Source organism: Apaloderma vittatum, unplaced genomic scaffold (assembly GCF_000703405.1).
Source record: "Apaloderma vittatum isolate BGI_N311 unplaced genomic scaffold, ASM70340v1 scaffold3578, whole genome shotgun sequence".
NCBI lineage: Eukaryota > Metazoa > Chordata > Aves > Trogoniformes > Trogonidae > Apaloderma > Apaloderma vittatum.
Genome location: NW_009732258.1, coordinates 26,962 through 36,850, shown reverse-complemented (window position 1 = coordinate 36,850; position 9,889 = coordinate 26,962). Strand labels below are relative to the sequence as shown.

General features: G+C 43.2%; 1 protein-coding gene across 1 annotated transcript in view; it reads left to right on the top strand.

Moving 5' to 3' along the window:
* Window positions 1-9,889, top strand: part of MAP2K5 (mitogen-activated protein kinase kinase 5) — a gene marked incomplete at its 5' end in the record, with an annotated part of 80,992 nt that overhangs the window by 48,671 nt on the left and 22,432 nt on the right. The window lies entirely within an intron of this gene.

Genomic DNA, 9,889 nt, shown 5'->3' with positions numbered 1-9,889 from the left:
AGCAGGAATCCAAAAGTTCATGTTCTGTTTGTCCATAATCATGCTTAATTTGCAGGATTTGTTGATGACTGAACTAGTTAAGAGGTTGCTTCTGTTTTACCTAGGTATCCTGGACTCTTCTCAAACTGCGTAAGGCAGTGCACTAGGGAATAAAAGTTGTCATGGGAGTTCTTAGATGTTCTGTGGTAGTGAGATTTTTGGAGCTGTTTTTAACCTATTAGTGAAATAGGTGAGACAGAACAGGTCACTCTGGCAGTTTAAAAAGTCTGTTTGTTCTTTTCCCAGGCTCTACGTTTACTTGCGGAAATTCTGCAGAATGAATAAAGTGGCTGAGAAGCAGAATAATATAACAAAAAAAAAAAGTCAGACATGGTTCTTGCTCCCCTATCACAGTAAACTTTGCCTGATTTTTTTTTTTTTAAATTGTATTATTGGGCTTTTAATGGCATTGGTTCTGGGATTATTTTTTTAATGGCACAATTAGTGAGGAGCATTGTGTGAACAGGATACGTGCCTGCCAGGACCTTTATTTTTTAACCTGTGGTAACTTACAGGGAAAACTGATCCAGCTACAAATAAGACACGCTCGTTTAAGCAACGGCAATAATGGCAGCAGCATCTCCTGCCATGGTAAGACTCCTGCTCTGGTCCAGAGATGAGGCTGGCCTGGCTAGTCGTTAACGTAGTTCATCCTGCGCCACGGCCAGGCTAAAGGCAGTCGGCTGTTTTTGGAGAGCCGAGAGCCTTTTAATATTCGAGCGCTCAACTTAGTTTGTCTCCAGCTCACCGCAGTGTTCTGTGGGAAGCAGCGAGCGGTGCAGATGGATCCCTGTTGGGAAGGACGCGCGTCGCTTGCCGTGTCTGCAGTCTTCCCAGAAATATTCCAACGTGAAGGAGAATGGAGTCTGACGGGAAGCAGGAGCCATTGCCTGGCTTGGAAAGTGTCCTAGATGTGGCCTTATTTTTTGTGATCATGGAGCTGAAGAATTTGCTAGGTGATCTACTCACCGATGGGATTCTGCCTCCAAAGCACTAGGTGCCTCTAAAAAAAAAAAAGAGAAGTTTTTGTAATCAGAATCTGCTCCGGTTGATAATTTAGAAGTACAACCAACAGAGCCCCAGAATAGTACTGTTAAAGTTGCAAGCCCCAGAAATGAAGCATCGGAGAAATGCAGACCACCCGGTTTCACTTGGTGGGTTGACTCTGAAGCCTAAAGATCGCAGGTAAAATCAGTGTGCTTTTTAACCTTTCCTGCTGCTCACGGTCTCAGGATGCCTCCCATGATATTTTTTAGCTGATAAAAAAGTCTTAACTGTTCCCTGCTCAGCCTCCAGATCTCCAGCAACCTCCCAGACAACCTGCCTGAGACAGTACAGTGCTCTCTTCGCTGCTGTCTGCAAGAGTCCCTCAACAAACGAAATTCCACTTCCAAGCAAAGGTTATGAGAAACCTAGCCTTGATTATAGTTATATTATTTCCCTTTTAATGCATTAGAAAATTCGCAGTTTAGAAGGTAAATGAGGGTGCCGTAAATGTAGAGTTTGGTGAGCAGTGGGTTGCTGGATTCTGCGGCTCCGCAGAGCGCGGACTCAGGTTTTCAGGAAAATCAGAGCTTTGATCTTAGCGTGGTTTTGCGTTCCCTGCGGTAGGGTGAGAAGTGGCATTGTTTTCAAGGTTCTTCCAACCTGTAGTTATTTATTCCCCGGTTATCTTGATGTCAAAATGTATCATGTAGGAGATTACTGTTCCGTTACTTCCTCAGCTGCATTCCAGATGCAGCACTTCTAAAACCTCCTAAAAATGTCTTTTTTTTTTTTTCCTTCGATCACTGGTCAGATCAGCGTTTAGTAAAAACCCAGGGTGATTGCAGCTGGGTTATGAAGATCCCAAAAGGCCAACCTCAGCAGCTCCATGGTTTTCAGCGTGTCAGCTCCCTGTCCTTTCGCTCCGGTGGCTTTTGGCTTTAGAGGTACCTGCTCTGCGTCCGGAGGAGGTTGGGTGGCAAAACTTGCGCCGTGGAACGCAGCCAGTAAGCAGTGCTCCTGGCTTAAGCAGCTCCTTTGAATTTTCCCTAAGCTCTCCAGGGCTGTTTTGTTTGACCTTTATTTAGTTAGAGTATCCCTTCTAGGAAAGCAATTATTGCCAGCCCCTTGGGTAGTTGCTGTAAACCGGGTTTCACTGTACCGGAGCAGTTGTGGTCACGGGCGCTGTAGTTAAGCATCAGCTCTGGTTTCTAACCCTTTCTTCTTCATAACCTGAAATAAAATTGTTCTGGTTTCAAAGTTTCCATAGCTTGTCTCAATGTGGTAGTGATTTAGGTGTTGAGTTTGGCTTTTTTTTTTTTTTTAAACCGTTTTGAATTAGAGAGGAAAAAGATTTTTGTCTGTGAGTTTTAGTTAAAATTTTTATTATTCCAGTTGCATTAAAAGTTTGAGGAGTGAAGACTTTGAAGAGCAAATCTTATTATTACACATAGGAGGCAGCATTGAAAAACCTGTCTATTTAGAGAAGAAATTTAAAAGAAAAATTAATTAGTTGTACTCGTGAATCCTTACTCTGATAGCTTCATGAGTAAGTAGTGAGAAGCTTTCCATGAGTTCCTTGAGCATTTCTGTTAAGTGCCCCCACAGAGATACTCGGTCTCACAAGACTGCAGTTTAATCTAGCTCAAGGACTTTACAAACTCTGCAAACCAAAGACCTCCTTTTTTTTTTTCCACTTTTAAATTTGTACTCTAGAAACATTTAGCAGCGTCTGTTAATGCTGGTGTGGTGTTAATGCTGAGCTATGAAGCATCTCAGTGTCAATAAATGTTCAGGTTTTCCTATGGAAGAAATAACTTGCATTTAATATCTGTATCCTATGTTACAGGTTTTTCTATTCCCTTCTTTTTTACTTGATTAAATATATCTATTTATTGCTGCGGCATAGCCTTAAAAAAATCACAGTGTGTTCAGCTTGACCAAATAACACTGTGAAGACTGTTGCCTCTCAAGTGCTGGATTTCTTCACCGTATGCATCAGTGCTACATTTTGCTGTTTCTGTAAACTAAGTCAAAAAACTCCAAGGGCTGAGAATGAAACAAGACTTTTTTTTTTTTTCTTTAGGAATTTCTCTTTAGATTCTCAGCTATTGATTTAAATGTATGAACAGCTATATCGAACCCTGAAAATTTCCAGAGTTTTGAGGATTTCCATGCAAGAAGAGCTGGTGTGAGGATATACCCCCGTGTGTACGCAAACCCGCCGTAATTTGTCCTGTGGATAAGTTGGTTTAGGGTTTTACTTTTATTGAGACAGAAACTGTGACCTTACTAGTGTATGAGATTCAGAGACTTATATAGGAACAAGGTAAAACCACAGGTAGGAATTGCTGAATAATTACCTTTAGACCAACCTGAGCAAGAACCTTCCCAAGAGGGCAAGCTCATTTAATGGTTCCTAAAACTCAATCTTGTGGATGTCAATGGTCATGCTTGATTATTTGCGGCAGTGTTTTATGAAAAAGCAATAAAAATGCATTGGGAGTGTACAGAGGAAAAAGGGAACAATAAATGGGTTTAGTTTTTCAATTGAGTCCCTTCGGTGTGAACAGGTAGAGGCTGCGTTTCATGCTGCTGTGCCTTAGCTATTTGAAATGTGCGGATGTGTGTGGATCTACCCAAACCGCTGCTGCGCTCGGCTAGCTTATGATCGACAAGAGACCAGCAATGAGAGGAAAAAATTCTTAGGTTTGTTTTGGAGAGAAAGCAATTACAGTTGCGGTTAAAGGATTAACCTGTTTTTCCAGCTACCTGTACGCCCTTTAGAGAGCCGCTCCAACAAGTACAAAGCTTGGCCAGAGGTAGAAGATGTCATGTCCTACGCTCTAGATTATTCCTGATGTTAATTACACTCTTCCCCTTCTTTCTTCCCTCTTCTGGGCTCTGAAAAACATCCCACAGTAGCAAGCGCTGCAGAAATGACAATCGAACAGCCCCAAATACCCGGTGACTTGACTCAACCGGGAGCGTCTGCGCGCGTTGGGTACGAATGTAGGTTACGCACGCGTGATGCTTTCAAGAAGTCGGGGAGCAGGTAGCGCTGCTGAGAGAATAGCCAGTTCTCACGTGATTTGAGGTGTTAAAGGTAGGCTGAGTGTTTTGGTGGATAAAACACTGGCCTTTCGACCTTGGTTCCCGTCCAGCTAGAGATCTGGAAATAAATGAGTTTACTGCTGACACTTCAATCCCAGCAGACGAAACTTCACACCAAAATGCCCCCGCGTGTCATTTGTCACATTTGGCATCTGCTGCTAAGAAAAGAGCAAGAAGCGACCTGGCGCAGAGATGTAATCATCTTTCACCTTCCTGCTGGGGGTGGGAGTGTAACGGGGACAATCCAGAAATGCTTTCAAGTCTGAGCCTCTGAGCCACCTCCAGACATCGCTGCCTTCTGCAAACTTGTTACTTGTAGGAAATCACCTGCCATTAGGTTTGTGCAAAGGCTTTTGAAGTAGACTGGCCAGAAAGTCACGATTTTTTCACATTTATTTATTTATTTGTTTATTTTTAGGCATGCTGTGAAAGTTGTCCTTGTAGGAGTAAGTCTGAACATGTACAATATTGTCATGTGCTGCTCTCGCTGAAAGAGCCCAGTAACTGCCGTGCATTTATTACATGTAATTGCAACTGGCAAAGGTTCCGATGTGTCTAAAACTTAAGTCTGAAAAAAAAAAATCACTATTCAGCCCCACAAAATAAAATGCAGCTACTACATAAGAGTACACGTATTCTTTGAAAGCTTTACTAAAAGTGAAACTAGAGTGCATAAAAACTCTTTAATCCCGGAGATTTTTAGGCTGAAGTGATAAACCAGAAATGCTCTGTAAAGCGCGCACGTTATTTATTAAATCCTGCCATTTCAGCATCGATGGGCAAGTTGCCGAATAAGAGTATCTGCCCAGAGGAGATGGTAATTTTGAAGCTGGAGTGTGCTGGGGAAACCCAGAGGAGAGAGGAACTGAAGTTTGGTTTGCTGGGTTCTGCTAACTTCCCTCTTGTGGCCATAGAGCCATAGGACCATGGCATCTCCTTCTGCACAAGCCCTCACACGGAGGAGAGGATTGCGGAATAGTGGTAGCTGTGGGGAATGGGAAAATTTAACCCTTTGCAGAGAGAGAGTTAGCAGCCTGGCTTTCTTCTAGTGCCGTGGCTGTGCATTGAGCTGACCCCCAAAGGAAGAGGTAGGAGGAGCGCAGGTTTGATCTTAACACTTGGGCTTTGCCGTCACCTTCTTGAAAGTTTGAGGTAGAAAGCTGTATTTGTTGATTTTCCTCTGATAGGGAGGTTGCGGGCTTTCTTCAGAAAGGATGCGACGAATCTCAGGGTTTCAATCACTGTGCAAAGATTTTTCACGCTCAATAAATTGTTCATTGGGTTAATACCTCTGAAGGTGTGTAAAGCCTGCGGTGTTTTGGGAGTATGTTGCACGTCAAGAACGGGTCCCAAATTTCACTGACATAACGGCGTTTCCAAAGAAAATACGACACCTCAGAGCCATATCTGTTGAATTTGCTTCTTGAGTTTGTCCAGGCAAACCTCCAAACTGGACAGAAAAGGGGAGAGAGCTGCCTTATCCGTATTTATTTGTGGGTTTGCTGGACGTTACTGATTTCCTGAGCCTCGATCTCTGCTACTGCAGTGCTTAGCGAGAGTGACCAGATCAGGAGACATTTCAAATAATAGGTTTGAGAAGTAGACAAGGATAGTGCTCGAACCTGTAATTCAGGCTCTTATTGCATAGGTTACAAAGGATCGGTTGGCTTCTGGGCACGCTGTTAGGTGGTTTGCTCTTCCTTTGTTCAGACTTGTGAAAAAAAATAAAAATGAGGATACAGATAGTAGTATTATCACTCCCTTCAGAAGAGAGGGCTTTGGGAGGAATTGTCTCAGTATTCTCATTCTCAGGTCTTCATTTAGATAATGTGACTTCCCCCAACTCCATGGAAGTCAATAAGGTTTATGCCAGAGCCTTGGCACTCTATAAATTAAATATTAGGAGCCGTGTTTGAAGTTTAAAGCCCTCCCTCCTCCTGCTAGCTCAGATTTTCTGCTGCTGTGCTTTTTTCTTTATGCCTGAGCACCTTGCTGACAAGTGCTAATAACAAAATGCCAAGAGAGGGTCCAGTTGGAGTTACCACGCATTAAACATTCTGAACTTGTCCTTTTGCTCATAGATTGTGCATAATTAATAATTAAACGGTTTCAGTTGTAATGGGTTGACCTTCTTGAACTGTTCATTATTCACAAGGCAAAGGCATCACTCAAACTTTTTTCCTATTGCCCTTCCCCGATCTCTCTCTGTGTGCACAGTTTGGCTGGTTTTGAGAAATCAGAGGCTGATCTTGCCTTCTCCTGCAGCAGATCCTGGATGCAGCGATGTCATTTGGGTGCTCAGGGCAGTAGCCGATCTTGGGAATAAAGCCTCCTGGGAATGCAAGAGGCCAATGGTCCCTTGACCCTCAAAACTGTTCCTTCCTTTACTGCCATTTGGGCAGCATCCCCACTGTACAGGTCTTCATGTCATTGGTTGAAAGATACAGTATTTAACAAAAACAAAAGAACTGTTACTCAGTTTAAAATGAGTATGCCTGTTCCTCGCTCCTTTAAAATCTTGATTTTCTGCGCTTTTTTTGCCTCTATATTACGATTTCAGTGCAGGTGGGTAAAATAAGGCAGGCCGTCGGAGTGCAGCTCACCGTTCCCTGCTCCTACATCAAATGCGACCGTATTGCGTCAGGCAAGTGGCGTAGACCTGGTAGAGACATGTAGCTTTGCTTTATTTCCTCATATTCTCATCCTTTGGAGCGTCAGACAAAGTCCAGGGAACTTCAGGATACAATATAGGATGGTGTTTACTTTGCATAGTCTTGAAAATTTTAAATACCTCATACAACAAGGGTATGGTTGCTCGAGTTACAGAGGTAGCAACAGCAGCGCTTCCTCTCATGAGAAATTGCTGGAAAAACAAAGTACTCCTGCCTTTCTACTTCTCAAATGTACTTGCAGGGAGCAATTGCTGGTTTCCCTGGGCAGATACTGAATGGGTGGGTTTTTCCTTCCAAGGTAAAATGCAATGTTTGGGGCAGCTTTTCAGTGTCCACCTTTGGAAGCAGTTGAGAGTCCGTCCTTCCCTGGTTCAGCTAAGCCCAAAACCTGCCTCCTTCTTCCCTGTCTTACCTATGCTGTAAAGTAGGAATTGGCTCATACCTACAGGAGCAAGGATCAAGTTTTTATCTGCACTGACCTGCTCGCCCTCACGCTCAGCAGCAAGGATTTCCTTGAGATTGATGCACTCTCCCAAAAGGCTTGCCATTTTTCAGGCACATAGCCAGTAAATTTGTGGGTGCCCAGTCTAAAATCCTTGGAAAAACTGTATCAAAGCATCTGGTTTTCATGCTGAGATCCCGTTGGTGTTCATCTCCAACAACCCATGTCATCTTTTCCTGAGCTCCCGAGAGCAAACCGACCATGACCATCAGGTCTACAGCAGTAGAGAGTGGACCTGGATGGGGGTTAAATACCTGCATTGTATAGAAAAACGTGCAAAAATAATAAAATAGCACTTTCAGCCAGGTGAAATTTTCTTGCGTGCTTGTGCAGGAGCACCTTGTCTCTTGGCTGTGCCGCAGTACAGGAGCTGCGTGATCAAGGGGTTAATTCTGATGGAGTGACTTCTTCCCTTGCCTGCAGGAACCCTGATGCCAGCTTAGCTCGGGATGGCCAGAGTGGCACGCTGGTGGCTTCAGAGCAGTTCCTCAGCTTCTCCTCCCCTCTTGTAATGAAGTTTCACCATCTTACGGGTCTGTCATCTCTTTGTGATTGCAGAAATTATCACCTGCCAAATGAGTGTGAAGTGCCGTACGCCTGTCCTGTTCCCCAGCGTGGACTGCTCCGAGCTGGCAGCCCCTTTAGAGGAGGGGTTGTCACAAGCTCCTCGCTTGCGTTTTACTTAAAATAGGCAGTGGGGGTACGTTGCTGGGCAGAGCCAGTTTCCCAGGGAATGGGCTCCCAATTATTTCGCCGTGTAGTTTTCAGAATGATCTGTGATACATGCCCAGAGTATTTTGTAGAATCCCAGGTTGGAAGGGACCTCAAGGATCATCTGGTCCAACCTTTCTTGGCAAAAGCGCGATCTAGACGAGTTGGCCTCGTGCTCTGTCCAGAAAATCTTACCGATGCTGGGGACCCCACCTCCTCCCTGGGGAGGTGATCCCAGTGGCTGATCACGGCGAGAAATTTCCCTCTCACATCCAGTTGAGATCTCCCTGGGAGAAACACGTATCCATTCCCCCTCCTCTTTTCCATGCGACTTCTTCTCCATCTTCTTGTAGCCACCCATGAAATACATGGTGGTAAGTTGATTTTCTCTGCTTTGAGCCTGTCCCACCTGGGAAAGCGGCTTCTGTCACTTTGCATGCAAGCCCGGGAAGGGAGAACGACAGGGAGAGGCCAAACCAGCTGGGCTCCGTGCTGTAGGAGCCGGGCTGACATTTTGCTCCGTGTTTTCTGTATTAATAAGAATAATTTTCATGCGCCGTTCTTTGAAGTGGAGAAAGTTTAATTGTGCTGCTTATTTCCTTGTGTTCCCAGCACTCTCCAGTGGAAACCTTCCTATATTGATGTCATTTATAAGTTTAGAAACAATAACCTCTCCCTTGCCCGGTCTAAGTTCAAAGAGAATTTGGGCATGTTATATCAAACACTCCTTGCATTTAATAGGAGTCTTTGAAAATTGTAAAGCAATTTTGGCTTCTCCTTTTACTCTTCAGTTACTTTTGATTTAATTGTATTTTCCAGCGGTTTCCAATTGTTTGAATTGGAAACAAAGCCTTAATAAGAGTTCTAGTTAATTTTCTGTCTTGTAATTACCGATCTCATTTTTCTGATAATTGGCCACAGCAATTATATGTATATTTACTAATCACATAGGAGGCTCTGCAGTTGTGTCTATCTGCCACCATTGATAATGGCACACACATTGCAGAGGTGCTTTTATCATCTTCTTTTTTCCACTACATCAAAGCTATTTCCCCGCATTCTCAATAATGAATACATGCATGCATTTGACACAGTTGTGTGCTAGAGAAATTGTTTGGCTCCCACCAAATGCTGCACGCTCTGAGTTTCTTGCCTGCAGCGCTGGAAGGTTGTATGTAATGATATATTGCTCATCCAAATGGCCAAAGCACTCCAAAGCGCAGTGAGATTAAAATAAGTCATTCCTTTGTTAATTTAAATAGGTGCATGTATCATACTTTGCAGGGTACTTTGTGTAGGGATGTCAGGGAGGAAAAAAGCCGCCGAAAGGTATTTTTAATAGCAAATGAGAATAGATGAGAATGGAGTCATTTGCAGCTGCCTGTTTTATGTGGCTCTCTTGTTCCAACTGTAGGTCTAATGAGATGACACTGTTAAAGTACTCTGCAGTGTAATTTCATTACATCCTGAGCTGTTACACTATAAACACAGTGGAGCTCTCTGTCATTCTTGGAAAAACTCCTAAATTCGTAAAGCCCTTTTTTTTTTTTTTTTTTTTTTTGCAAATGGTGATGTTGTTCCCTGTTTGTAATTTTTTTTTTAGCTTGTGCTCTTAATTTCTTTTTTTTTTCCGTTTCATAAATACTGGGTGGTTATTTTCTATCGCTAGACTGATAAATCCTGCAGGTTTTTTCCACTTAAAAATTCTTTTGCCTTTTAAATCCAGAGCAGACAGCATCTGAGGACAGCCTCTAAAATGAATAAGTGTAAATAAACATGAGTGTAAATAAATAGCAAATGCAGTGAAAGAAACAAAGGTCAACACAAGAATAATTTCACAGCTCTTTGTTAATTACAAGACCATTTG